This window comes from Styela clava, chromosome 9 (genome assembly GCF_964204865.1).
Source record: "Styela clava chromosome 9, kaStyClav1.hap1.2, whole genome shotgun sequence".
Taxonomy (NCBI): Eukaryota; Metazoa; Chordata; class Ascidiacea; order Stolidobranchia; family Styelidae; genus Styela; species Styela clava.
Window position 1 is genome coordinate 6,869,872 of NC_135258.1, and position 23,378 is coordinate 6,893,249.

The window sequence follows — 23,378 nt, forward strand, 5'->3', positions numbered from 1 at the left end:
TGCCGTATAATGTCAAAGTTTATTTGTTTAAACATTAAATGTTTTCCAAGTATTAACCGCCATATGTGTGCAACAAATAGTTGAAATTGATTAGCCTTCTGCGGAACGAATTCAGCAATCCCCAAACAAATTATAAGACAATTAGTTTCATAGTTTTCTATCTATGAGCCTGTCGTAAAATGTCAAAGAATATTTGTTGCAACATTGAAAGATTTATGATGTATTGACCGCCATGAATGTTCGAAGCGACAGAATCTTTAGATGTCAAAATTACTTGTTGAAACATTAAAAATTTGATTTTGAGAAAGTGTGATGTGAAAGTCATACATGGGGACACCCGGATTTGAATCAGGGACCTATCGATCTGCAGTCGAATGCTCTACCACTGAGCTATATCCCCACAATCCACAACGGTCCGCTTTTTACCCCACGGGCATTAATATAGAAAACCTATTTTATCTGTTAGGAAAGAATCTCTCCTCAATTTATCAGTGCATGCTTGACAGAGTCATCAATATTGGGTTTCAAATATATGAACGAAGATTTAATCCGCGACACACAGTGACTCCGTGGCGCAACGGTAGCGCGTCTGACTCCAGATCAGAAGCCTGCGTGTTCAAATCACGTCGGGGTCATTCCTTGCACTACGGGTTCTATATTCAAATAATATACATAACACGCCCTTGAGCATTGTTTAAAGTAATTAACAATCGTTTGTTTAGAACAGGTCTTAATTAACATCTATTAAATTTAATTGATGAAATATCACTATTTCATAGCCGTGGTTCAGATAGTTATAGCCACTGAGTTAAAAGTCAAAATTGATTAGATATCTGAGAAACGAATTCTGCAATCTACCGAAATATTTTTATACTTGAAGTGTCATCGATTTCAATTTATAAGCCTGCCGTAAAATGTCAAAGTTTATTTGTTTAAACATTAAATGTTTCACAAAATATTAATCACCACATGTGTTCAACAAATAGTTGAAATTGATTAGCCTTCTGCGGAACGAATTCTGCAATCCCCAAACAAATTATAAGACAATTAGTGTCATAGTTTTCTATCTATGAGCCTGTCGTAAAATTTCAAAGTATATTTGTTTCAACATTGAAAGATTTATGATGTATTGACCGCCATGAATGTTCGAAGCGACAGAATCTTGAGATGTCAAAATTACTTGTTGAAACATTAAAAGTTAGATTTTGAGAAAGTGTGATGTGAAAGTCATACAAGGGGACACCCGAATTTGAATCAGGGACCTATCGATCTGCAGTCGAATGCTCTATCACTGAGCTATATCCCCACAATCCACAACGGTCCGCTGTTTACCCCACGGACATTAATATAGAAAACCTATTTTATCTGTTCGGAAAGAATCTCTCCTCAATTTATCAGTTCATGCTTGACAGAGTCATCAATATTGGGTTTCAAATATATGAACGAAGATTTAATCCGCGACTCGAAGTGACTCCGTGGCGCAACGGTAGCGCGTCTGACTTAAAAGCATGTATTACGGAATTAAAAGTCAGGTAGATGTAAACGGTAGACTCACGCAGGAAATCGATATAGGGCAAGGAATTAGGCAAGGATGCCCGTTAAGTATGCTTCTCTACGCCATCAATATAGAGCCCCTAGCAAGATCGGTACAATTAAATGCCAATATACATGGTATCCAACTGGGGAGATACGAGCATAAACTCGATCAGTTTGCTGATGATATCACGTTCGCAGTTAGAGATCAATTATCTATTACAGAAATCTTTCACGAGCTAGACAATTTCCATTTAGCAACAGGACAAAAAATAAATAAAGATAAGACCGAAATTCTCTGTATTACAAAAGAATCGCACAATTTAGTGAACAATTCGCCACATGGGAACTACATAAAACGAAACACCATAATACTTGGAATACAATTTGGAAATATGGACTTAAACAATATGTGGCAGGTAATCGAAAATAAGATGATACGAACCCTAAATTACGTTAAGCTGCGAAACCTCACCTGGTATGGTAAACTGATATCAATCAACTCCATGATTATGTCTGTCATAATATTCCATACGAGAGTAAAGAGAATCCCGAAAACGTATATAAAGAAAATCGAGAGTGCGCTGTTTAAGTTCCTCTGGCACCCGCAAAAGATAGAGGCCATTAGCAGAAAATCGCTACAAAGAATGTGGAACGATGGTGGGATCAATATGATTGATGTTGATGCAAAAATAAAGGCATGTGCAGTGGAAAAAATGAGATACATCGTGGGTAACGAACCCCTAACTCAATTTTGGCAAATAGAGGCATTATACTCTTTGGGATCCAGAGTCAAGCAAATCAACAAGGATAGATACACCAACTCAATGCCCCACAGCAATACTATTCCAGAGCAATGGGCATACATCCTCGACATCTATAAAGAATTGAATTTCTCGCAATCCACCTGGGAGGTTGCAAGACATAAAGACCTGTACATGAAATTGAAGAACAACAGAACAGCCAAAGAAAAACAACAGCTGCTGAATGTGAATTGGGAAGAAGCTCACCTATTTAACCATGATTATAAAAATAAGTTTACTAACGCGGAACGAATAATCTCGTATCGCATTATAAGAGAGGGGTACATATTCGGCGATCGCTTGAGGGGAATGTCCCTCAGGTATGATGCTCTCGGAAACTTAAAAATATTAGGCTGCAAATTTTGCAAAGGGCCTGTAGACAATACAGGACATATAATTATAAACTGTAAATCAACGAGGAAATATGCGGTAAAACTTTTAAAAATTCTTAACAGCGTACTAAGCAACTCCATCAAAATAACTCTAAAGGAAATATTCTACAATAGTTACAGGGGGCATAACCGAATAGTAGTCACCAAATGTTATGTAATATGGAAAAAGAACTTAATTGGCACCAAAATAAGACTGGATATCCAAAATAAATATTTGAGTCATAAAAGGGGACACCCGGATTTGAACCAGGGACCTCTCGATCTGCAGTCGAATGCTCTACCACTGAGCTATATCCCCACAGTGCACTACGGGTTCTATATTCAAATAATATACATAGAGAAATGATTCCTGCAAACTTCAAAAAGGGTATTAGAATTAAAGTGTCATCGATTTCAATCCATTCGTTTGCCGTAGAATGTCAAAGTTTAATTGTTCGAACATTAGAAATACTTGGTATTGAGAATGTTTGATGTGAAAGTCATAAAAGGGGACACCCGGATTTGAACCAGGGACCTCTCGATCTGCAGTCGAATGCTCTACCACTGAGCTATATCCCCACAGTGCACTACGGGTTCTATATTTAAATAATATACACAACACGCCCTTGGGCATTGTTTAAAGTAATTCATTCGTTTGCCGTAGAATGTCAAAGTTTAATTGTTCGAACATTAGAAATACTTGGTATTGAGAATGTTTGATGTGAAAGTCATAAAAGGGGACACCCGGATTTGAACCAGGGACCTCTCGATCTGCAGTCGAATGCTCTACCACTGAGCTATATCCCCACAGTGCACTACGGGTTCTATATTTAAATAATATACATAACACGCCCTTGGGCATTGTTTAAAGTAATTAACAATCGTTTGTTTAAAACAGGTCTCAATTAACATCTATTAAATTTAATTGATGAAATATCACAATTTCATAGCCGTGGTTCAGATAGTTATAGCCACTAAGTTATAGGTCGAAATTGATTAGATATCTGAGAAACGAATTCTGCAATCTACTGTAATATTTTTATACTTGAAGTGTGATCGATTTCAATTTATAAGCCTGCCGTAAAATGTCAAAGTTTATTTGTTTAAACATTAAATGTTTTGCAAATTATTAACCGCCATATGTGTGCAACAAATAGTTGAAATTGATTAGCCTCCTGCGGAACGAATTCAGCAATCCCCAAACAAATTATAAGACAATTAGTTTCATAGTTTTCTATCTATGAGCCTGTCGCAAAATGTCAAAGAATATTTGTTTCAACATTGAAAGATTTATGATGTATTGACCGCCATGAATGTTCGAAACGACAGAATCTTTAGATGTCAAAATTACTTGTTGAAACATTTAAAATTTGATTTTGAGAAAGTGTGATGTGAAAGTCATACATGGGGACACCCGGATTTGAATCAGGGACCTATCGATCTGCAGTCGAATGCTCTACCACTGAGCTATATCCCCACAATCCACAACGGTCCGCTTTTTACCCCACGGGCATTAATATAGAAAACCTATTTTATCTGTTAGGAAAGAATCTCTCTTCAATTTATCAGTTCATGCTTGACAGAGTCATCAATATTGGGTTTCAAATATATGAACGAAGATTTAATCTGCGACACACAGTGACTCCGTGGCGCAACGGTAGCGCGTCTGACTCCAGATCAGAAGGTTGCGTGTTCAAATCACGTCGGGGTCATTCCTTTAGTTCCGGATCCTTGAATCAGCTTATGAACTGACCAGTTAATAAATAAACCCTTGCGAAAACGACTAATATTCAAAAATGATTTGATTTCTGAGAAATGATTTCTGCAAACTTCAAAAAGGGTATTAGAATTAAAGTGTCATCGATTTCAAGCCATTCGTTTGCCGTAGAATGTCAAAGTTTAATTGTTCGAAAATTAGAAATACTTGGTATTGAGAATGTTTGATGTGAAAGTCATAAAAGGGGACACCCGGATTTGAACCAGGGACCTCTCGATCTGCAGTCGAATGCTCTACCACTGAGCTATATCCCCACAGTGCACTACGGGTTCTATATTCAAATAATATACATAGAGAAATGATTCCTGCAAACTTCAAAAAGGGTATTAGAATTAAAGTGTCATCGATTTCAATCCATTCGTTTGCCGTAGAATGTCAAAGTTTAATTGTTCGAACATTAGAAATACTTGGTATTGAGAATGTTTGATGTGAAAGTCATAAAAGGGGACACCCGGATTTGAACCAGGGACCTCTCGATCTGCAGTCGAATGCTCCACCACTGAGCTATATCCCCACAGTGAACTACGGGTTCTATATTTTAATAATATACACAACACGCCCTTGGGCATTGTTTAAAGTAATTAACAATCGTTTGTTTAAAACAGGTCTCAATTAACATCTATTAAATTTAATTGATGAAATATCACAATTTCATAGACGTGGTTCAGATAGTTATATCCACTAAGTTATAGGTCGAAATTGATTAGATATCTGAGAAACGAATTCTGCAATCTACTGAAATATTTTTATACTTGAAGTGTGATCGATTTCAATTTATAAGCCTGCCGTAAAATGTCAAAGTTTATTTGTTTAAACATTAAATGTTTTGCAAATTATTAACCGCCATATGTGTGCAACAAATAGTTGAAATTGATTAGCCTTCTGCGGAACGAATTCAGCAATCCCCAAACAAATTATAAGACAATTAGTTTCATAGTTTTCTATCTATGAGCCTGTCGCAAAATGTCAAAGAATATTTGTTTCAACATTGAAAGATTTATGATGTATTGACCGCCATGAATGTTCGAAACGACAGAATCTTTAGATGTCAAAATTACTTGTTGAAACATTTAAAATTTGATTTTGAGAAAGTGTGATGTGAAAGTCATACATGGGGACACCCGGATTTGAATCAGGGACCTATCGATCTGCAGTCGAATACTCTACCACTGAGCTATATCCCCACAATCCACAACGGTCCGCTTTTTACCCCACGGGCATTAATATAGAAAACCTATTTTATCTGTTCGGAAAGATTCTCTCCTCAATTTATCAGTTCATGCTTGACAGAGTCATCAATATTGGGTTTCAAATATATGAACGAAGATTTAATCCGCGACACACAGTGACTCCGTGGCGCAACGGTAGCGCGTCTGACTCCAGATCAGAAGGTTGCGTGTTCAAATCACGTCGGGGTCATTCCTTTATTTCCGGATCATTGAATCAGCTTATGAACTGACCAGTTAATAAATAAACCCTTGCGAAAACGACTAATATTCAAAAATGATTTTAATTCTGAGAAATGATTTCTGCAAACTTCAAAAAGGGTATTAGAATTAAAGTGTCATCGATTTCAATCCATTCGTTTGCCGTAGAATGTCAAAGTTTAATTGTTCGAACATTAGAAATACTTGGTATTGAGAATGTTTGATGTGAAAGTCATAAAAGGGGACACCCGGATTTGAACCAGGGACCTCTCGATCTGCAGTCAATTTTTTTTTTTTTTTTTTTTTTTTTTTTTAAATTATTTTTTGTTTTTTCTTTTATTTTTTTGCGGATCAGAATTTTCCAAGGCACAGATCAGTGTCTAATGCCACGTCATATCCGTGTCATATCGGTATAACGCTTCATAAGCATGCCACTGCATAAGCAGCAGTCATAAACTTATGGAGGCTTCAGTATCTGCCGCGCCATTGCACAGCACAAACTTCCACCCCGGGGTTCGGTATACACTGTATGTCACAGCATAACTTTCGCCCAGGGCTTCCGTCTGCACCATGCATAGCATAGCTCAACTTCCGCCCCCGGCTTCCGTACATACTGCGTGACGCTTAACACGCACACAGCATGACATCCACCGTGAAGCTTCCGATTCATCACGTCCGCTTAATATGTGATGGTATTTCCGACATAAAAAATGGATAAAATTGTCGCAGTCGAATGCTCTACCACTGAGCTATATCCCCACAGTGCACTACGGGTTCTATATTCAAATAATATACATAGAGAAATGATTTCTGCAAACTTCAAAAAGGGTATTAGAATTAAAGTGTCATCGATTTCAATCCATTCGTTTGCCGTAGAATGTCAAAGTTTAATTGTTCGAACATTAGAAATACTTGGTATTGAGAATGTTTGATGTGAAAGTCATAAAAGGGACACCCGGATTTGAACCAGGGACCTCTCGATCTGCAGTCGAATGCTCTACCACTGAGCTATATCCCCACAGTGCACGTGAGTCATGCTTGGCAGAGTCATCAATATTGGGTTTCAAATATATGAACGAAGATTTAATCCGCGACACACAGTGACTCCATGGCGCAACGGTAGCGCGTCTGACTCCAGATCAGAAGGTTGCGTGTTCAAATCACGTCGGGGTCATTCCTTTAGTTCAGTTAATAAATAAACCCTTGCGAAAACGACTAATATTCAAAAATGATTTGATTTCTGAGAAATGATTTCTGCAAACTTCAAAAAGGGTATTAGAATTAAAGTGTCATCGATTTCAATCCATTCGTTTGCCGTAGAATGTCAAAGTTTAATTGTTCAAACATTAGAAATACTTGGTATTGAGAATGTTTGATGTGAAAGTCATAAAAGGGGACACCCGGATTTGAACCAGGGTCCTCTCGATCTGCAGTCGAATGCTCTACCACTGAGCTATAACCCCACAGTGCACTACGGGTTCTATATTTAAATAATATACATAACGAGCCCTTGGGCATTGTTTAAAGTAATTAACAATCGTTTGTTTAAAACAGGTCTCAATTAACATCTATTAAATTTAATTGATGAAATATCACAATTTCATAGCCGTGGTTCAGATAGTTATAGCCACTAAGTTATAGGTCGAAATTGATTAGATATCTGAGAAACGAATTCTGCAATCTACTGAAATATTTTTATACTTGAAGTGTGATCGATTTCAATTTATAAGCCTGCCGTATAATGTCAAAGTTTATTTGTTTAAACATTAAATGTTTTCCAAGTATTAACCGCCATATGTGTGCAACAAATAGTTGAAATTGATTAGCCTTCTGCGGAACGAATTCAGCGATCCCCAAACAAATTATAAGACAATTAGTTTCATAGTTTTCTATCTATGAGCCTGTCGTAAAATGTCAAAGAATATTTGTTTCAACATTGAAAGATTTATGATGTATTGACCGCCATGAATGTTCGAAGCGACAGAATCTTTAGATGTCAAAATTACTTGTTGAAACATTAAAAATTTGATTTTGAGAAAGTGTGATGTGAAAGTCATACATGGGGACACCCGGATTTGAATCAGGGACCTATCGATCTGCAGTCGAATGCTCTACCACTGAGCTATATCCCCACAATCCACAACGGTCCGCTTTTTACCCCACGGGCATTAATATAGAAAACCTATTTTATCTGTTAGGAAAGAATCTCTCCTCAATTTATCAGTTCATGCTTGACAGAGTCATCAATATTGGGTTTCAAATATATGAACGAAGATTTAATCCGCGACACACAGTGACTCCGTGGCGCAACGGTAGCGCGTCTGACTCCAGATCAGAAGCCTGCGTGTTCAAATCACGTCGGGGTCATTCCTTGCACTACGGGTTCTATATTTAAATAATATACATAACACGCCCTTGAGCATTGTTTAAAGTAATTAACAATCGTTTGTTTAGAACAGGTCTTAATTAACATCTATTAAATTTAATTGATGAAATATCACTATTTCATAGCCGTGGTTCAGATAGTTATAGCCACTGAGTTAAAAGTCAAAATTGATTAGATATCTGAGAAACGAATTCTGCAATCTACCGAAATATTTTTATACTTGAAGTGTCATCGATTTCAATTTATAAGCCTGCCGTAAAATGTCAAAGTTTATTTATTTAAACATTAAATGTTTCACAAAATATTAATCGCCACATGTGTTCAACAAATAGTTGAAATTGATTAGCCTTCTGCGGAACGGAATTCTGAACGGAACGAACGAGTCATCAATATTGGGTTTCAAATATATGAACGAAGATTTAATCCGCGACACACAGTGACTCCGTGGCGCAACGGTAGCGCGTCTGACTTTAGATCAGAAGCCTGCGTGTTCAAATCACGTCGGGGTCATTCCTTTATTTCCGGATCCTTGAATCAGCTTATGAACTGACCAGTTAATAAACAAACCCTTGCGAAAACGACTAATATTCAAAAATGATTTGATTTCTGAGAAATGATTTCTGCAAACTTCAAAAAGGGTATTAGAATTAAAGTGTCATCGATTTCAATCCATTGGTTTGCCGTATAATGTCAAAGTTTAATTGTTCGAGCATTAAAATACTTAATATTGAGAATGTTCGATGTGAAAGTCATAAATGGGGGCACCCGGATTTGAACCAGGGACCTCTCGATCTGCAGTCGAATGCTCTACCACTGAGATATATCCCCACAGTGCACTACGGGTTCTATATATAAATAATATACATAACACGGCCTTGGGCATTGTTTAAAGTAATTAACAATCGTTTGTTTAAAACAGGTCTCAATTAACATCTATTAAATTTAATTGATGAAATATCACAATTTCATAGCCGTGGTTCAGATAGTTATATCCACTAAGTTATAGGTCGAAATTGATTAGATATCTGAGAAACGAATTCTGCAATCTACTGAAATATTTTTATACTTGAAGTGTGATCGATTTCAATTCATAAGCCTGCCGTAAAATGTCAAAGTTTATTTGTTTAAACATTAAATGTTTTGCAAATTATTAACCGCCATATGTGTGCAACAAATAGTTGAAATTGATTAGCCTTCTGCGGAACGAATTCAGCAATCCCCAAACAAATTATAAGACAATTAGTTTCATAGTTTTCTATCTATGAGCCTGTCGCAAAATGTCAAAGAATATTTGTTTCAACATTGAAAGATTTATGATGTATTGACCGCCATGAATGTTCGAAACGACAGAATCTTTAGATGTCAAAATTACTTGTTGAAACATTTAAAATTTGATTTTGAGAAAGTGTGATGTGAAAGTCATACATGGGGACACCCGGATTTGAATCAGGGACCTATCGATCTGCAGTCGAATACTCTACCACTGAGCTATATCCCCACAATCCACAACGGTCCGCTTTTTACCCCACGGGCATTAATATAGAAAACCTATTTTATCGTTTCGGAAAGATTCTCTCCTCAATTTATCAGTTCATGCTTGACAGAGTCATCAATATTGGGTTTCAAATATATGAACGAAGATTTAATCCGCGACACACAGTGACTCCGTGGCGCAACGGTAGCGCGTCTGACTCCAGATCAGAAGGTTGCGTGTTCAAATCACGTCGGGGTCATTCCTTTATTTCCGGATCATTGAATCAGCTTATGAACTGACCAGTTAATAAATAAACCCTTGCGAAAACGACTAATATTCAAAAATGATTTTAATTCTGAGAAATGATTTCTGCAAACTTCAAAAAGGGTATTAGAATTAAAGTGTCATCGATTTCAATCCATTCGTTTGCCGTAGAATGTCAAAGTTTAATTGTTCGAACATTAGAAATACTTGGTATTGAGAATGTTTGATGTGAAAGTCATAAAAGGGGACACCCGGATTTGAACCAGGGACCTCTCGATCTGCAGTCGATTTTTTTTTTTTTTTTTTTTTTTTTTTTTTAATTATTTTTTGTTTTTTCTTTTATTTTTTTGCGGATCAGAATTTTCCAAGGCACAGATCAGTGTCTAATGCCACGTCATATCCGTGTCATATCGGTATAACGCTTCATAAGCATGCCACTGCATAAGCAGCAGTCATAAACTTATGGAGGCTTCAGTATCTGCCGCGCCATTGCACAGCACAAACTTCCACCCCGGGGTTCGGTATACACTGTATGTCACAGCATAACTTTCGCCCAGGGCTTCCGTCTGCACCATGCATAGCATAGCTCAACTTCCGCCCCCGGCTTCCGTACATACTGCGTGACGCTTAACACGCACACAGCATGACATCCACCGTGAAGCTTCCGATTCATCACGTCCGCTTAATATGTGATGGTATTTCCGACATAAAAAATGGATAAAATTGTCGCAGTCGAATGCTCTACCACTGAGCTATATCCCCACAGTGCACTACGGGTTCTATATTCAAATAATATACATAGAGAAATGATTTCTGCAAACTTCAAAAAGGGTATTAGAATTAAAGTGTCATCGATTTCAATCCATTCGTTTGCCGTAGAATGTCAAAGTTTAATTGTTCGAACATTAGAAATACTTGGTATTGAGAATGTTTGATGTGAAAGTCATAAAAGGGACACCCGGATTTGAACCAGGGACCTCTCGATCTGCAGTCGAATGCTCTACCACTGAGCTATATCCCCACAGTGCACGTGAGTCATGCTTGGCAGAGTCATCAATATTGGGTTTCAAATATATGAACGAAGATTTAATCCGCGACACACAGTGACTCCATGGCGCAACGGTAGCGCGTCTGACTCCAGATCAGAAGGTTGCGTGTTCAAATCACGTCGGGGTCATTCCTTTATTTTCGGATCATTGAATCAGCTTATGAACTGACCAGTTAATAAATAAACCCTTGCGAAAACGACTAATATTCAAAAATGATTTGATTTCTGAGAAATGATTTCTGCAAACTTCAAAAAGGGTATTAGAATTAAAGTGTCATCGATTTCAAGCCATTCGTTTGCCGTAGAATGTCAAAGTTTAATTGTTCGAACATTAGAAATACTTGGTATTGAGAATGTTTGATGTGAAAGTCATAAAAGGGGACACCCGGATTTGAACCAGGGACCTCTCGATCTGCAGTCGAATGCTCTACCACTGAGCTATATCCCCACAGTGCACTACGGGTTCTATATTTAAATAATATACACAACACGCCCTTGGGCATTGTTTAAAGTAATTAACAATCGTTTGTTTAAAACAGGTCTCAATTAACATCTATTAAATTTAATTGATGAAATATCACAATTTCATAGCCGTGGTTCAGATAGTTATATCCACTAAGTTATAGGTCGAAATTGATTAGATATCTGAGAAACGAATTCTGCAATCTACTGAAATATTTTTATACTTGAAGTGTGATCGATTTCAATTTATAAGCCTGCCGTAAAATGTCAAAGTTTATTTGTTTAAACATTAAATGTTTTGCAAATTATTAACCGCCATATGTGTGCAACAAATAGTTGAAATTGATTAGCCTTCTGCGGAACGAATTCAGCAATCCCCAAACAAATTATAAGACAATTAGTTTCATAGTTTTCTATCTATGAGCCTGTCGCAAAATGTCAAAGAATATTTGTTTCAACATTGAAAGATTTATGATGTATTGACCGCCATGAATGTTCGAAACGACAGAATCTTTAGATGTCAAAATTACTTGTTGAAACATTTAAAATTTGATTTTGAGAAAGTGTGATGTGAAAGTTATACATGGGGACACCCGGATTTGAATCAGGGACCTATCGATCTGCAGTCGAATGCTCTACCACTGAGCTATATCCCCACAATCCACAACGGTCCGCTTTTTACCCCACGGGCATTAATATAGAAAACCTATTTTATCTGTTCGGAAAGATTCTCTCCTCAATTTATCAGTTCATGCTTGACAGAGTCATCAATATTGGGTTTCAAATATATGAACGAAGATTTAATCCGCGACACACAGCGACTCCGTGGCGCAACGGTAGCGCGTCTGACTCCAGATCAGAAGGTTGCGTGTTCAAATCACGTCGGGGTCATTCCTTTATTTCCGGATCATTGAATCAGCTTATGAACTGACCAGTTAATAAATAAACCCTTGCGAAAACGACTAATATTCAAAAATGATTTTAATTCTGAGAAATGATTTCTGCAAACTTCAAAAAGGGTATTAGAATTAAAGTGTCATCGATTTCAATCCATTCGTTTGCCGTAGAATGTCAAAGTTTAATTGTTCGAACATTAGAAATACTTGGTATTGAGAATGTTTGATGTGAAAGTCATAAAAGGGGACACCCGGATTTGAACCAGGGACCTCTCGATCTGCAGTCGATTTTTTTTTTTTTTTTTTTTTTTTTTTTTTAAATTATTTTTTGTTTTTTCTTTTATTTTTTTGCGGATCAGAATTTTCCAAGGCACAGATCAGTGTCTAATGCCACGTCATATCCGTGTCATATCGGTATAACGCTTCATAAGCATGCCACTGCATAAGCAGCAGTCATAAACTTATGGAGGCTTCAGTATCTGCCGCGCCATTGCACAGCACAAACTTCCACCCCGGGGTTCGGTATACACTGTATGTCACAGCATAACTTTCGCCCAGGGCTTCCGTCTGCACCATGCATAGCATAGCTCAACTTCCGCCCCCGGCTTCCGTACATACTGCGTGACGCTTAACACGCACACAGCATGACATCCACCGTGAAGCTTCCGATTCATCACGTCCGCTTAATATGTGATGGTATTTCCGACATAAAAAATGGATAAAATTGTCGCAGTCGAATGCTCTACCACTGAGCTATATCCCCACAGTGCACTACGGGTTCTATATTCAAATAATATACATAGAGAAATGATTTCTGCAAACTTCAAAAAGGGTATTAGAATTAAAGTGTCATCGATTTCAATCCATTCGTTTGCCGTAGAATGTCAAAGTTTAATTGTTCGAACATTAGAAATACTTGGTATTGAGAATGTTTGATGTGAAAGTCATAAAAGGGACACCCGGATTTGAACCAGGGACCTCTCGATCTGCAGTCGAATGCTCTACCACTGAGCTATATCCCCACAGTGCACGTGAGTCATGCTTGGCAGAGTCATCAATATTGGGTTTCAAATATATGTACGAAGATTTAATCCGCGACACACAGTGACTCCATGGCGCAACGGTAGCGCGTCTGACTCCAGATCAGAAGGTTGCGTGTTCAAATCACGTCGGGGTCATTCCTTTATTTTCGGATCATTGAATCAGCTTATGAACTGACCAGTTAATAAATAAACCCTTGCGAAAACGACTAATATTCAAAAATGATTTTAATTCTGAGAAATGATTTCTGCAAACTTCAAAAAGGGTATTAGAATTAAAGTGTCATCGATTTCAATCCATTCGTTTGCCGTAGAATGTCAAAGTTTAATTGTTCAAACATTAGAAATACTTGGTATTGAGAATGTTTGATGTGAAAGTCATAAAAGGGGACACCCGGATTTGAACCAGGGACCTCTCGATCTGCAGTCGAATGCTCTACCACTGAGCTATAACCCCACAGTGCACTACGGGTTCTATATTTTAATAATATACATAACACGCCCTTGGGCATTGTTTAAAGTAATTAACAATCGTTTGTTTAAAACAGGTCTCAATTAACATCTATTAAATTTAATTGATGAAATATCACAATTTCATAGCCGTGGTTCAGATAGTTATAGCCACTAAGTTATAGGTCGAAATTGATTAGATATCTGAGAAACGAATTCTGCAATCTACTGAAATATTTTTATACTTGAAGTGTGATCGATTTCAATTTATAAGCCTGCCGTATAATGTCAAAGTTTATTTGTTTAAACATTAAATGTTTTCCAAGTATTAACCGCCATATGTGTGCAACAAATAGTTGAAATTGATTAGCCTTCTGCGGAACGAATTCAGCAATCCCCAAACAAATTATAAGACAATTAGTTTCATAGTTTTCTATCTATGAGCCTGTCGTAAAATGTCAAAGAATATTTGTTTCAACATTGAAAGATTTATGATGTATTGACCGCCATGAATGTTCGAAGCGACAGAATCTTTAGATGTCAAAATTACTTGTTGAAACATTAAAAATTTGATTTTGAGAAAGTGTGATGTGAAAGTCATACATGGGGACACCCGGATTTGAATCAGGGACCTATCGATCTGCAGTCGAATGCTCTACCACTGAGCTATATCCCCACAATCCACAACGGTCCTCTTTTTACCCCACGGGCATTAATATAGAAAACCTATTTTATCTGTTAGGAAAGAATCTCTCCTCAATTTATCAGTTCATGCTTGACAGAGTCATCAATATTGGGTTTCAAATATATGAACGAAGATTTAATCCGCGACACACAGTGACTCCGTGGCGCAACGGTAGCGCGTCTGACTCCAGATCAGAAGCCTGCGTGTTCAAATCACGTCGGGGTCATTCCTTGCACTACGGGTTCTATATTTAAATAATATACATAACACGCCCTTGAGCATTGTTTAAAGTAATTAACAATCGTTTGTTTAGAACAGGTCTTAATTAACATCTATTAAATTTAATTGATGAAATATCACTATTTCATAGCCGTGGTTCAGATAGTTATAGCCACTGAGTTAAAAGTCAAAATTGATTAGATATCTGAGAAACGAATTCTGCAATCTACCGAAATATTTTTATACTTGAAGTGTCATCGATTTCAATTTATAAGCCTGCCGTAAAATGTCAAAGTTTATTTATTTAAACATTAAATGTTTCACAAAATATTAATCGCCACATGTGTTCAACAAATAGTTGAAATTGATTAGCCTTCTGCGGAACGGAATTCTGAACGGAACGAACGAGTCATCAATATTGGGTTTCAAATATATGAACGAAGATTTAATCCGCGACACACAGTGACTCCGTGGCGCAACGGTAGCGCGTCTGACTTCAGATCAGAAGCCTGCGTGTTCAAATCACGTCGGGGTCATTCCTTTATTTCCGGATCCTTGAATCAGCTTATGAACTGACCAGTTAATAAACAAACCCTTGCGAAAACGACTAATATTCAAAAATGATTTGATTTCTGAGAAATGATTTCTGCAAACTTCAAAAAGGGTATTAGAATTAAAGTGTCATCGATTTCAATCCATTGGTTTGCCGTATAATGTCAAAGTTTAATTGTTCGAACATTAAAATACTTAATATTGAGAATGTTCGATGTGAAAGTCATAAATGGGGGCACCCGGATTTGAACCAGGGACCTCTCGATCTGCAGTCGAATGCTCTACCACTGAGATATATCCCCACAGTGCACTACGGGTTCTATATATAAATAATATACATAACACGGCCTTGGGCATTGTTTAAAGTAATTAACAATCGTTTGTTTAAAACAGGTCTCAATTTACATCTATTAAATTTAATTGATGAAATACCAATACTTCATAGCCGTGGTTCAGATAGTTATAGCCACTAAGTTATAGGTCGAAATAATTAGATATCTGAGAAACGAATTCTGCAATCTACTGAAATATTTTTATACTTGAAGTGTGATCGATTTCAATTTATAAGCCTGCCGAAAAATGTCAATGTTTATTTGAAAGTAAGAGTCATCAATATTGGGTTTCAAATATATGAACGAAGATTTAATCCGCGACACACAGTGACTCCGTGGCGCAACGGTAGCGCGTCTGACCCCAGATCAGAAGATTGCGTGTTCAAATCACGTCGGGGTCATTCCTTTAGTTCCGGATCCTTGAATCAGCTTATGTACTGACCAGTTAATAAATAAACCCTTGCGAAAACGACTAATATTCAAAAATGATTTGATTTCTGAGAAATGATTTCTGCAAACTTCAAAAAGGGTATTAGAATTAAAGTGTCATCGATTTCAATCCATTCGTTTGCCGTAGAATGTCAAAGTTTAATTGTTCGAACATTAGAAATACTTGGTATTGAGAATGTTTGATGTGAAAGTCATAAAAGGGGACACCCGGATTTGAACCAGGGACCTCTCGATCTGCAGTCGAATGCTCTACCACTGAGCTATATCCCCACAGTGCACTACGGGTTCTATATTTAAATAATATACATAACACGGCCTTGGGCATTGTTCAAAGTAATTAACAATCGTTTGTTTAAAACAGGTCTCAATTAACATCTATTAAATTTAATTGATGAAATATCACTATTTCATAGCCGTGGTTCAGATAGTTATAGCCACTAAGTTATAGGTCGAAATTGATTAGATATATGAGAATCGATTTCTGCAATCTACTGAAATATTTTTATACTTGAAGTGTGATCGATTTCAATTTATAAGCCTGTCGTAAAATGTCAAAGTTTATTTGTTTAAACATTAAATGTTTTACAAAATATTACCCGCCATATGTGTGCAACATATATTTGAAATTGATTAGCCTTCCGCGGAACGAATTCAGCAATCCCCAAACAAATTATAAGACAATTAGTGTCATAGTTTTCTATCTATGAGCCTGTCGCAAAATGTCAAAGAATATTTGTTTCAACATTGAAAGATTTATGATGTATTGACCGCCATGAATGTTCGAAACGACAGAATCTTTAGATGTCAAAATTACTTGTTGAAACATTAAAAATTTGATTTTGAGAAAGTGTGATGTGAAAGTCATACATGGGGACACCCGGATTTGAATCAGGGACCTATCGATCTGCAGTCGAATGCTCTACCACTGAGCTATATCCCCACAATCCACAACGGTCCGCTTTTTACCCCACGGGCATTAATATAGAAAACCTATTTTATCTGTTCGGAAAGATTCTCTCCTCAATTTATCAGTTCATGCTTGACAGAGTCATCAATATTGGGTTTCAAATATATGAACGAAGATTTGATCCGCGACACACAGCGACTCCGTGGCGCAACGGTAGCGCGTCTGACTCCAGATCAGAAGGTTGCGTGTTCAAATCACGTCGGGGTCATTGCTTTATTTCCGGATCCTTGAATCAGCTTATGAACTGACCAGTTAATAAATAAACCCTTGCGAAAACGACTAATATTCAAAAATGATTTGATTTCTGAGAAATGATTTCTGCAAACTTCAAAAAGGGTATCAGAATTAAAGTGTCATCGATTTCAATTCATTCGTTTGCCGTAGAATGTCAAAGTTTAATTGTTCGAACATTAGAAATACTTGGTATTGAGAATGTTTGATGTGAAAGTCATAAAAGGGGACACCCGGATTTGAACCAGGGACCTCTCGATCTGCAGTCGAATGCTCTACCACGGAGCTATATCCCCACAGTGCACTACGGGTTCTATATTTAAATAATATACATAACACGCCCTTGGGCATTGTTTAAAGTAATTAACAATCGTTTGTTTAAAACAGGTCCCAATTAACATCTATTAAATTTAATTGATGAAATATCACAATTTCATAGCCGTGGTTCAGATAGTTATAGCCACTAAGTTATAGGTCGAAATTGATTAGATATCTGAGAAACGAATTCTGCAATCTACTGAAATATTTTTATACTTGAAGTGTGATCGATTTCAATTTATAAGCCTGCCGTAAAATGTCAAAGTTTATTTGTTTAAACATTAAATGTTTTGCAAATTATTAACCGCCATATGTGTGCAACAAATAGTTGAAATTGATTAGCCTTCTGCGGAACGAATTCAGCAATCCCCAAACAAATTATAAGACAATTAGTTTCATAGTTTTCTATCTATGAGCCTGTCGTAAAATGTCAAAGAATATTTGTTTCAACATTGAAAGATTTATGATGTATTGACCGCCATGAATGTTCGAAGCGACAGAATCTTTAGATGTCAAAATTACTTGTTGAAACATTAAAAATTTGATTTTGAGAAAGTGTGATGTGAAAGTCATACATGGGGACACCCGGATTTGAACCAGGGACCTCTCGATCTGCAGTCGAATGCTCTACCACTGAGCTATATCCCCACAGTGCACTAAGTTATAGGTCGAAATTGATTAGATATCTGAGAATCGATTTCTGCAATCTACTGAAATATTTTTATACTTGAAGTGTGATCGATTTCAATTGATGAGCCTGTCGTAAAATGTCAAAGTTTATTTGTTTAAACATTAAATGTTTTACAAAATATTACCCGCCATATGTGTGCAACATATATTTGAAACTGATTAGCCTTCCGCGGAACGAATTCAGCAATCCCCAAACAAATTATAAGACAATTAGTGTCATAGTTTTCTATCTATGAGCCTGTCGCAAAATGTCAAAGAATATTTGTTTCAACATTGAAAGATTTATGATGTATTGACCGCCATGAATGTTCGAAACGACAGAATCTTTAAATGTCAAAATTACTTGTTGAAACATTAAAAATTTGATTTTGAGAAAGTGTGATGTGAAAGTCATACATGGGGACACCCGGATTTGAATCAGGGACCTATCGATCTGCAGTCGAATGCTCTACCACTGAGCTATATCCCCACAATCCACAACGGTCCGCTTTTTACCCCACGGGCATTAATATAGAAAACCTATTTTATCTGTTCGGAAAGATTCTCTCCTCAATTTATCAGTTCATGCTTGACAGAGTCATCAATATTGGGTTTCAAATATATGAACGAAGATTTAATCCGCGACTCAAAGTGACTCGTGGCGCAACGGTAGCGCGTCTGACTCCAGATCAGAAGGTTGCGTGTTCAAATCACGTCGGGGTCATCTCTTTATTTCCGGATCATTGAATCAGCTTATGAACTGACCAGTTAATAAATAAACCCTTGCGAAAACGACTAATATTCAAAAATGATTTTAATTCTGAGAAATGATTTCTGCAAACTTCAAAAAGGGTATTAGAATTAAAGTGTCATCGATTTCAATTCATTCGTTTGCCGTAGAATGTCAAAGTTTAATTGTTCGAACATTAGAAATACTTGGTATTGAGAATGTTTGATGTGAAAGTCATAAAAGGGGACACCCGGATTTGAACCAGGGACCTCTCGATCTGCAGTCGAATGCTCTACCACTGAGCTATATCCCCACAGTGCACTACGGGTTCTATATTTAAATAATATACATAACAAGCCCTTGGGCATTGTTTAAAGTAATTAACAATCGTTTGTTTAAAACAGGTCTCAATTAACATCTATTAAATTTAATTGATGAAATATCACAATTTCATAGCCGTGGTTCAGATAGTTATAGCCATTAAGTTATAGGTCGAAATTGATTAGATATCTGAGAAACGAATTCTGCAATCTACTGAAATATTTTTATACTTGAAGTGTGATCGATTTCAATTTATAAGCCTGCCGTAAAATGTCAAAGTTTATTTGTTTGGACATTAAATGTTTTGCAAATTATTAACCGCCATATGTGTGCAACAAATAGTTGAAATTGATTAGCCTTCTGCGGAACGAATTCAGCAATCCCCAAACAAATTATAAGACAATTAGTTTCATAGTTTTCTATCTATGAGCCTGTCGCAAAATGTCAAAGAATATTTGTTTCAACATTGAAAGATTTATGATGTATTGACCGCCATGAATGTTCGAAGCGACAGAATCTTTAGATGTCAAAATTACTTGTTGAAACATTAAAAATTTGATTTTGAGAAAGTGTGATGTGAAAGTCATACATGGGGACACCCGGATTTGAATCAGGGACCTATCGATTTGCAGTCGAATGCTCTACCACTGAGCTATATCCCCACAATCCACAACGGTCCGCTTTTTACCCCATGGGCATTAATATAGAAAACCTATTTTATCTGTTAGGAAAGAATCTCTCTTCAATTTATCAGTTCATGCTTGACAGAGTCATCAATATTGGGTTTCAAATATATGAACGAAGATTTAATCCGCGACACACAGTGACTCCGTGGTGCAACGGTAGCGCGTCTGACTTCAGATCAGAAGGTTGCGTGTTCAAATCACGTCGGGGTCATTCCTTTATTTCCGGATCCTTGAATCAGCTTATGAACTGACCAGTTAATAAATAAACCCTTGCGAAAACGACTAATATTCAAAAATGATTTGATTTCTGAGAAATGATTTCTGCAAACTTCAAAAAGGGTATTAGAATTGAAGTGTCATCGATTTCAATCCATTCGTTTGCCGTAGAATGTCAAAGTTTAATTGTTCGAACATTAGAAATACTTGGTATTGAGAATGTTTGATGTGAAAGTCATAAAAGGGGACACCCGGATTTGAACCAGGGACCTCTCGATCTGCAGTCGAATGCTCTACCACTGAGCTATATCCCCACAGTGCACTACGGGTTCTATATTTAAATAATATACATAACACGGCCTTGGGCATTGTTCAAAGTAATTAACAATCGTTTGTTTAAAACAGGTCTCAATTAACATCTATTAAATTTAATTGATGAAATATCACTATTTCATAGCCGTGGTTCAGATAGTTATAGCCACTAAGTTATAGGTCGAAATTGATTAGATATATGAGAATCGATTTCTGCAATCTACTGAAATATTTTTATACTTGAAGTGTGATCGATTTCAATTTATAAGCCTGTCGTAAAATGTCAAAGTTTATTTGTTTAAACATTAAATGTTTTACAAAATATTACCCGTCATATGTGTGCAACATATATTTGAAATTGATTAGCCTTCCGCGGAACGAATTCAGCAATCCCCAAACAAATTATAAGACAATTAGTGTCATAGTTTTCTATCTATGAGCCTGTCGCAAAATGTCAAAGAATATTTGTTTCAACATTGAAAGATTTATGATGTATTGACCGCCATGAATGTTCGAAACGACAAAATCTTTAGATGTCAAAATTACTTGTTGAAACATTAAAAATTTGATTTTGAGAAAGTGTGATGTGAATGTCATACATGGGGACACCCGGATTTGAATCAGGGACCTATCGATCTGCAGTCGAATGCTCTACCACTGAGCTATATCCCCACAATCCACAACGGTCCGCTTTTTACCCCACGGGCATTAATATAGAAAACCTATTTTATCTGTTCGGAAAGATTCTCTCCTCAATTTATCAGTTCATGCTTGACAGAGTCATCAATATTGGGTTTCAAATATATGAACGAAGATTTGATCCGCGACACACAGCGACTCCGTGGCGCAACGGTAGCGCGTCTGACTCCAGATCAGAAGGTTGCGTGTTCAAATCACGTCGGGGTCATTCCTTTATTTCCGGATCCTTGAATCAGCTTATGAACTGACCAGTTAATAAATAAACCCTTGCGAAAACGACTAATATTCAAAAATGATTTGATTTCTGAGAAATGATTTCTGCAAACTTCAAAAAGGGTATCAGAATTAAAGTGTCATCGATTTCAATTCATTCGTTTGCCGTAGAATGTCAAAGTTTAATTGTTCGAACATTAGAAATACTTGGTATTGAGAATGTTTGATGTGAAAGTCATAAAAGGGGACACCCGGATTTGAACCAGGGACCTCTCGATCTGCAGTCGAATGCTCTACCACGGAGCTATATCCCCACAGTGCACTACGGGTTCTATATTTAAATAATATACATAACACGCCCTTGGGCATTGTTTAAAGTAATTAACAATCGTTTGTTTAAAACAGGTCCCAATTAACATCTATTAAATTTAATTGATGAAATATCACAATTTCATAGCCGTGGTTCAGATAGTTATAGCCACTAAGTTATAGGTCGAAATTGATTAGATATCTGAGAAACGAATTCTGCAATCTACTGAAATATTTTTATACTTGAAGTGTGATCGATTTCAATTTATAAGCCTGCCGTAAAATGTCAAAGTTTATTTGTTTAAACATTAAATGTTTTGCAAATTATTAACCGCCATATGTGTGCAACAAATAGTTGAAATTGATTAGCCTTCTGCGGAACGAATTCAGCAATCCCCAAACAAATTATAAGACAATTAGTTTCATAGTTTTCTATCTATGAGCCTGTCGTAAAATGTCAAAGAATATTTGTTTCAACATTGAAAGATTTATGATGTATTGACCGCCATGAATGTTCGAAGCGACAGAATCTTTAGATGTCAAAATTACTTGTTGAAACATTAAAAATTTGATTTTGAGAAAGTGTGATGTGAAAGTCATACATGGGGACACCCGGATTTGAACCAGGGACCTCTCGATCTGCAGTCGAATGCTCTACCACTGAGCTATATCCCCACAGTGCACTAAGTTATAGGTCGAAATTGATTAGATATCTGAGAATCGATTTCTGCAATCTACTGAAATATTTTTATACTTGAAGTGTGATCGATTTCAATTGATGAGCCTGTCGTAAAATGTCAAAGTTTATTTGTTTAAACATTAAATGTTTTACAAAATATTACCCGCCATATGTGTGCAACATATATTTGAAACTGATTAGCCTTCCGCGGAACGAATTCAGCAATCCCCAAACAAATTATAAGACAATTAGTGTCATAGTTTTCTATCTATGAGCCTGTCGCAAAATGTCAAAGAATATTTGTTTCAACATTGAAAGATTTATGATGTATTGACCGCCATGAATGTTCGAAACGACAGAATCTTTAAATGTCAAAATTACTTGTTGAAACATTAAAAATTTGATTTTGAGAAAGTGTGATGTGAAAGTCATACATGGGGACACCCGGATTTGAATCAGGGACCTATCGATCTGCAGTCGAATGCTCTACCACTGAGCTATATCCCCACAATCCACAACGGTCCGCTTTTTACCCCACGGGCATTAATATAGAAAACCTATTTTATCTGTTCGGAAAGATTCTCTCCTCAATTTATCAGTTCATGCTTGACAGAGTCATCAATATTGGGTTTCAAATATATGAACGAAGATTTAATCCGCGACTCAAAGTGACTCGTGGCGCAACGGTAGCGCGTCTGACTCCAGATCAGAAGGTTGCGTGTTCAAATCACGTCGGGGTCATCTCTTTATTTCCGGATCATTGAATCAGCTTATGAACTGACCAGTTAATAAATAAACCCTTGCGAAAACGACTAATATTCAAAAATGATTTTAATTCTGAGAAATGATTTCTGCAAAC

The 23,378-nt window shown here is 36.7% G+C and overlaps 51 non-coding genes across 51 annotated transcripts; 15 read left to right on the forward strand and 36 right to left on the reverse strand.

Moving 5' to 3' along the window:
* Window positions 1-328: 328 nt before the first annotated feature.
* Trnac-gca (transfer RNA cysteine (anticodon GCA)) lies at window positions 329-400 on the reverse strand. Its single transcript has one exon. It is a non-coding gene; the product is annotated as a tRNA-Cys (tRNA).
* Window positions 401-563: 163 nt separating this feature from the next.
* Window positions 564-635, forward strand: Trnaw-cca (transfer RNA tryptophan (anticodon CCA)). The gene has a single exon. It is a non-coding gene; the product is annotated as a tRNA-Trp (tRNA).
* Window positions 636-1,234: 599 nt separating this feature from the next.
* Window positions 1,235-1,306, reverse strand: Trnac-gca (transfer RNA cysteine (anticodon GCA)). Its single transcript has one exon. It is a non-coding gene; the product is annotated as a tRNA-Cys (tRNA).
* Window positions 1,307-2,954: 1,648 nt separating this feature from the next.
* Window positions 2,955-3,026, reverse strand: Trnac-gca (transfer RNA cysteine (anticodon GCA)). The gene has a single exon. It is a non-coding gene; the product is annotated as a tRNA-Cys (tRNA).
* A 188-nt stretch (window positions 3,027-3,214) lies between these two features.
* Trnac-gca (transfer RNA cysteine (anticodon GCA)) lies at window positions 3,215-3,286 on the reverse strand. Its single transcript has one exon. It is a non-coding gene; the product is annotated as a tRNA-Cys (tRNA).
* A 156-nt stretch (window positions 3,287-3,442) lies between these two features.
* On the reverse strand, window positions 3,443-3,514 carry Trnac-gca (transfer RNA cysteine (anticodon GCA)). Its single transcript has one exon. It is a non-coding gene; the product is annotated as a tRNA-Cys (tRNA).
* Window positions 3,515-4,112: 598 nt separating this feature from the next.
* On the reverse strand, window positions 4,113-4,184 carry Trnac-gca (transfer RNA cysteine (anticodon GCA)). Its single transcript has one exon. It is a non-coding gene; the product is annotated as a tRNA-Cys (tRNA).
* A 163-nt stretch (window positions 4,185-4,347) lies between these two features.
* On the forward strand, window positions 4,348-4,419 carry Trnaw-cca (transfer RNA tryptophan (anticodon CCA)). The gene has a single exon. It is a non-coding gene; the product is annotated as a tRNA-Trp (tRNA).
* Window positions 4,420-4,666: 247 nt separating this feature from the next.
* Trnac-gca (transfer RNA cysteine (anticodon GCA)) lies at window positions 4,667-4,738 on the reverse strand. Its single transcript has one exon. It is a non-coding gene; the product is annotated as a tRNA-Cys (tRNA).
* Window positions 4,739-4,926: 188 nt separating this feature from the next.
* Trnac-gca (transfer RNA cysteine (anticodon GCA)) lies at window positions 4,927-4,998 on the reverse strand. The gene has a single exon. It is a non-coding gene; the product is annotated as a tRNA-Cys (tRNA).
* Window positions 4,999-5,596: 598 nt separating this feature from the next.
* On the reverse strand, window positions 5,597-5,668 carry Trnac-gca (transfer RNA cysteine (anticodon GCA)). Its single transcript has one exon. It is a non-coding gene; the product is annotated as a tRNA-Cys (tRNA).
* A 163-nt stretch (window positions 5,669-5,831) lies between these two features.
* On the forward strand, window positions 5,832-5,903 carry Trnaw-cca (transfer RNA tryptophan (anticodon CCA)). The gene has a single exon. It is a non-coding gene; the product is annotated as a tRNA-Trp (tRNA).
* Window positions 5,904-6,150: 247 nt separating this feature from the next.
* On the reverse strand, window positions 6,151-6,670 carry Trnar-gcg (transfer RNA arginine (anticodon GCG)). The gene is made up of 2 exons: window positions 6,635-6,670; window positions 6,151-6,186 (listed from the first exon to the last, which is right to left on the reverse strand). It is a non-coding gene; the product is annotated as a tRNA-Arg (tRNA).
* Window positions 6,671-6,857: 187 nt separating this feature from the next.
* Trnac-gca (transfer RNA cysteine (anticodon GCA)) lies at window positions 6,858-6,929 on the reverse strand. Its single transcript has one exon. It is a non-coding gene; the product is annotated as a tRNA-Cys (tRNA).
* An 84-nt stretch (window positions 6,930-7,013) lies between these two features.
* Window positions 7,014-7,085, forward strand: Trnaw-cca (transfer RNA tryptophan (anticodon CCA)). The gene has a single exon. It is a non-coding gene; the product is annotated as a tRNA-Trp (tRNA).
* Window positions 7,086-7,302: 217 nt separating this feature from the next.
* Window positions 7,303-7,374, reverse strand: Trnac-gca (transfer RNA cysteine (anticodon GCA)). The gene has a single exon. It is a non-coding gene; the product is annotated as a tRNA-Cys (tRNA).
* A 597-nt stretch (window positions 7,375-7,971) lies between these two features.
* Trnac-gca (transfer RNA cysteine (anticodon GCA)) lies at window positions 7,972-8,043 on the reverse strand. The gene has a single exon. It is a non-coding gene; the product is annotated as a tRNA-Cys (tRNA).
* A 163-nt stretch (window positions 8,044-8,206) lies between these two features.
* Window positions 8,207-8,278, forward strand: Trnaw-cca (transfer RNA tryptophan (anticodon CCA)). Its single transcript has one exon. It is a non-coding gene; the product is annotated as a tRNA-Trp (tRNA).
* A 775-nt stretch (window positions 8,279-9,053) lies between these two features.
* Window positions 9,054-9,125, reverse strand: Trnac-gca (transfer RNA cysteine (anticodon GCA)). Its single transcript has one exon. It is a non-coding gene; the product is annotated as a tRNA-Cys (tRNA).
* Window positions 9,126-9,723: 598 nt separating this feature from the next.
* Window positions 9,724-9,795, reverse strand: Trnac-gca (transfer RNA cysteine (anticodon GCA)). Its single transcript has one exon. It is a non-coding gene; the product is annotated as a tRNA-Cys (tRNA).
* A 163-nt stretch (window positions 9,796-9,958) lies between these two features.
* On the forward strand, window positions 9,959-10,030 carry Trnaw-cca (transfer RNA tryptophan (anticodon CCA)). Its single transcript has one exon. It is a non-coding gene; the product is annotated as a tRNA-Trp (tRNA).
* A 247-nt stretch (window positions 10,031-10,277) lies between these two features.
* Window positions 10,278-10,797, reverse strand: Trnar-gcg (transfer RNA arginine (anticodon GCG)). Its single transcript has 2 exons — window positions 10,762-10,797; window positions 10,278-10,313 (listed from the first exon to the last, which is right to left on the reverse strand). It is a non-coding gene; the product is annotated as a tRNA-Arg (tRNA).
* A 187-nt stretch (window positions 10,798-10,984) lies between these two features.
* Window positions 10,985-11,056, reverse strand: Trnac-gca (transfer RNA cysteine (anticodon GCA)). The gene has a single exon. It is a non-coding gene; the product is annotated as a tRNA-Cys (tRNA).
* Window positions 11,057-11,140: 84 nt separating this feature from the next.
* Window positions 11,141-11,212, forward strand: Trnaw-cca (transfer RNA tryptophan (anticodon CCA)). The gene has a single exon. It is a non-coding gene; the product is annotated as a tRNA-Trp (tRNA).
* Window positions 11,213-11,459: 247 nt separating this feature from the next.
* Trnac-gca (transfer RNA cysteine (anticodon GCA)) lies at window positions 11,460-11,531 on the reverse strand. Its single transcript has one exon. It is a non-coding gene; the product is annotated as a tRNA-Cys (tRNA).
* Window positions 11,532-12,129: 598 nt separating this feature from the next.
* Trnac-gca (transfer RNA cysteine (anticodon GCA)) lies at window positions 12,130-12,201 on the reverse strand. The gene has a single exon. It is a non-coding gene; the product is annotated as a tRNA-Cys (tRNA).
* Window positions 12,202-12,364: 163 nt separating this feature from the next.
* On the forward strand, window positions 12,365-12,436 carry Trnaw-cca (transfer RNA tryptophan (anticodon CCA)). Its single transcript has one exon. It is a non-coding gene; the product is annotated as a tRNA-Trp (tRNA).
* A 247-nt stretch (window positions 12,437-12,683) lies between these two features.
* Window positions 12,684-13,204, reverse strand: Trnar-gcg (transfer RNA arginine (anticodon GCG)). Its single transcript has 2 exons — window positions 13,169-13,204; window positions 12,684-12,719 (listed from the first exon to the last, which is right to left on the reverse strand). It is a non-coding gene; the product is annotated as a tRNA-Arg (tRNA).
* A 187-nt stretch (window positions 13,205-13,391) lies between these two features.
* On the reverse strand, window positions 13,392-13,463 carry Trnac-gca (transfer RNA cysteine (anticodon GCA)). Its single transcript has one exon. It is a non-coding gene; the product is annotated as a tRNA-Cys (tRNA).
* Window positions 13,464-13,547: 84 nt separating this feature from the next.
* Window positions 13,548-13,619, forward strand: Trnaw-cca (transfer RNA tryptophan (anticodon CCA)). Its single transcript has one exon. It is a non-coding gene; the product is annotated as a tRNA-Trp (tRNA).
* Window positions 13,620-13,866: 247 nt separating this feature from the next.
* Window positions 13,867-13,938, reverse strand: Trnac-gca (transfer RNA cysteine (anticodon GCA)). The gene has a single exon. It is a non-coding gene; the product is annotated as a tRNA-Cys (tRNA).
* A 597-nt stretch (window positions 13,939-14,535) lies between these two features.
* Window positions 14,536-14,607, reverse strand: Trnac-gca (transfer RNA cysteine (anticodon GCA)). The gene has a single exon. It is a non-coding gene; the product is annotated as a tRNA-Cys (tRNA).
* Window positions 14,608-14,770: 163 nt separating this feature from the next.
* Trnaw-cca (transfer RNA tryptophan (anticodon CCA)) lies at window positions 14,771-14,842 on the forward strand. The gene has a single exon. It is a non-coding gene; the product is annotated as a tRNA-Trp (tRNA).
* A 775-nt stretch (window positions 14,843-15,617) lies between these two features.
* Trnac-gca (transfer RNA cysteine (anticodon GCA)) lies at window positions 15,618-15,689 on the reverse strand. The gene has a single exon. It is a non-coding gene; the product is annotated as a tRNA-Cys (tRNA).
* Window positions 15,690-16,048: 359 nt separating this feature from the next.
* Trnaw-cca (transfer RNA tryptophan (anticodon CCA)) lies at window positions 16,049-16,120 on the forward strand. The gene has a single exon. It is a non-coding gene; the product is annotated as a tRNA-Trp (tRNA).
* A 247-nt stretch (window positions 16,121-16,367) lies between these two features.
* On the reverse strand, window positions 16,368-16,439 carry Trnac-gca (transfer RNA cysteine (anticodon GCA)). The gene has a single exon. It is a non-coding gene; the product is annotated as a tRNA-Cys (tRNA).
* A 598-nt stretch (window positions 16,440-17,037) lies between these two features.
* Window positions 17,038-17,109, reverse strand: Trnac-gca (transfer RNA cysteine (anticodon GCA)). Its single transcript has one exon. It is a non-coding gene; the product is annotated as a tRNA-Cys (tRNA).
* A 163-nt stretch (window positions 17,110-17,272) lies between these two features.
* Trnaw-cca (transfer RNA tryptophan (anticodon CCA)) lies at window positions 17,273-17,344 on the forward strand. Its single transcript has one exon. It is a non-coding gene; the product is annotated as a tRNA-Trp (tRNA).
* Window positions 17,345-17,591: 247 nt separating this feature from the next.
* Window positions 17,592-17,663, reverse strand: Trnac-gca (transfer RNA cysteine (anticodon GCA)). Its single transcript has one exon. It is a non-coding gene; the product is annotated as a tRNA-Cys (tRNA).
* A 598-nt stretch (window positions 17,664-18,261) lies between these two features.
* Trnac-gca (transfer RNA cysteine (anticodon GCA)) lies at window positions 18,262-18,333 on the reverse strand. The gene has a single exon. It is a non-coding gene; the product is annotated as a tRNA-Cys (tRNA).
* A 439-nt stretch (window positions 18,334-18,772) lies between these two features.
* Window positions 18,773-18,844, reverse strand: Trnac-gca (transfer RNA cysteine (anticodon GCA)). Its single transcript has one exon. It is a non-coding gene; the product is annotated as a tRNA-Cys (tRNA).
* Window positions 18,845-19,006: 162 nt separating this feature from the next.
* On the forward strand, window positions 19,007-19,079 carry Trnaw-cca (transfer RNA tryptophan (anticodon CCA)). Its single transcript has one exon. It is a non-coding gene; the product is annotated as a tRNA-Trp (tRNA).
* A 246-nt stretch (window positions 19,080-19,325) lies between these two features.
* Trnac-gca (transfer RNA cysteine (anticodon GCA)) lies at window positions 19,326-19,397 on the reverse strand. Its single transcript has one exon. It is a non-coding gene; the product is annotated as a tRNA-Cys (tRNA).
* A 598-nt stretch (window positions 19,398-19,995) lies between these two features.
* On the reverse strand, window positions 19,996-20,067 carry Trnac-gca (transfer RNA cysteine (anticodon GCA)). The gene has a single exon. It is a non-coding gene; the product is annotated as a tRNA-Cys (tRNA).
* Window positions 20,068-20,549: 482 nt separating this feature from the next.
* Window positions 20,550-20,621, reverse strand: Trnac-gca (transfer RNA cysteine (anticodon GCA)). The gene has a single exon. It is a non-coding gene; the product is annotated as a tRNA-Cys (tRNA).
* A 598-nt stretch (window positions 20,622-21,219) lies between these two features.
* Window positions 21,220-21,291, reverse strand: Trnac-gca (transfer RNA cysteine (anticodon GCA)). The gene has a single exon. It is a non-coding gene; the product is annotated as a tRNA-Cys (tRNA).
* Window positions 21,292-21,454: 163 nt separating this feature from the next.
* Trnaw-cca (transfer RNA tryptophan (anticodon CCA)) lies at window positions 21,455-21,526 on the forward strand. The gene has a single exon. It is a non-coding gene; the product is annotated as a tRNA-Trp (tRNA).
* A 247-nt stretch (window positions 21,527-21,773) lies between these two features.
* Window positions 21,774-21,845, reverse strand: Trnac-gca (transfer RNA cysteine (anticodon GCA)). The gene has a single exon. It is a non-coding gene; the product is annotated as a tRNA-Cys (tRNA).
* Window positions 21,846-22,443: 598 nt separating this feature from the next.
* Trnac-gca (transfer RNA cysteine (anticodon GCA)) lies at window positions 22,444-22,515 on the reverse strand. Its single transcript has one exon. It is a non-coding gene; the product is annotated as a tRNA-Cys (tRNA).
* A 439-nt stretch (window positions 22,516-22,954) lies between these two features.
* On the reverse strand, window positions 22,955-23,026 carry Trnac-gca (transfer RNA cysteine (anticodon GCA)). The gene has a single exon. It is a non-coding gene; the product is annotated as a tRNA-Cys (tRNA).
* A 162-nt stretch (window positions 23,027-23,188) lies between these two features.
* Window positions 23,189-23,261, forward strand: Trnaw-cca (transfer RNA tryptophan (anticodon CCA)). The gene has a single exon. It is a non-coding gene; the product is annotated as a tRNA-Trp (tRNA).
* Window positions 23,262-23,378: the final 117 nt, after the last annotated feature.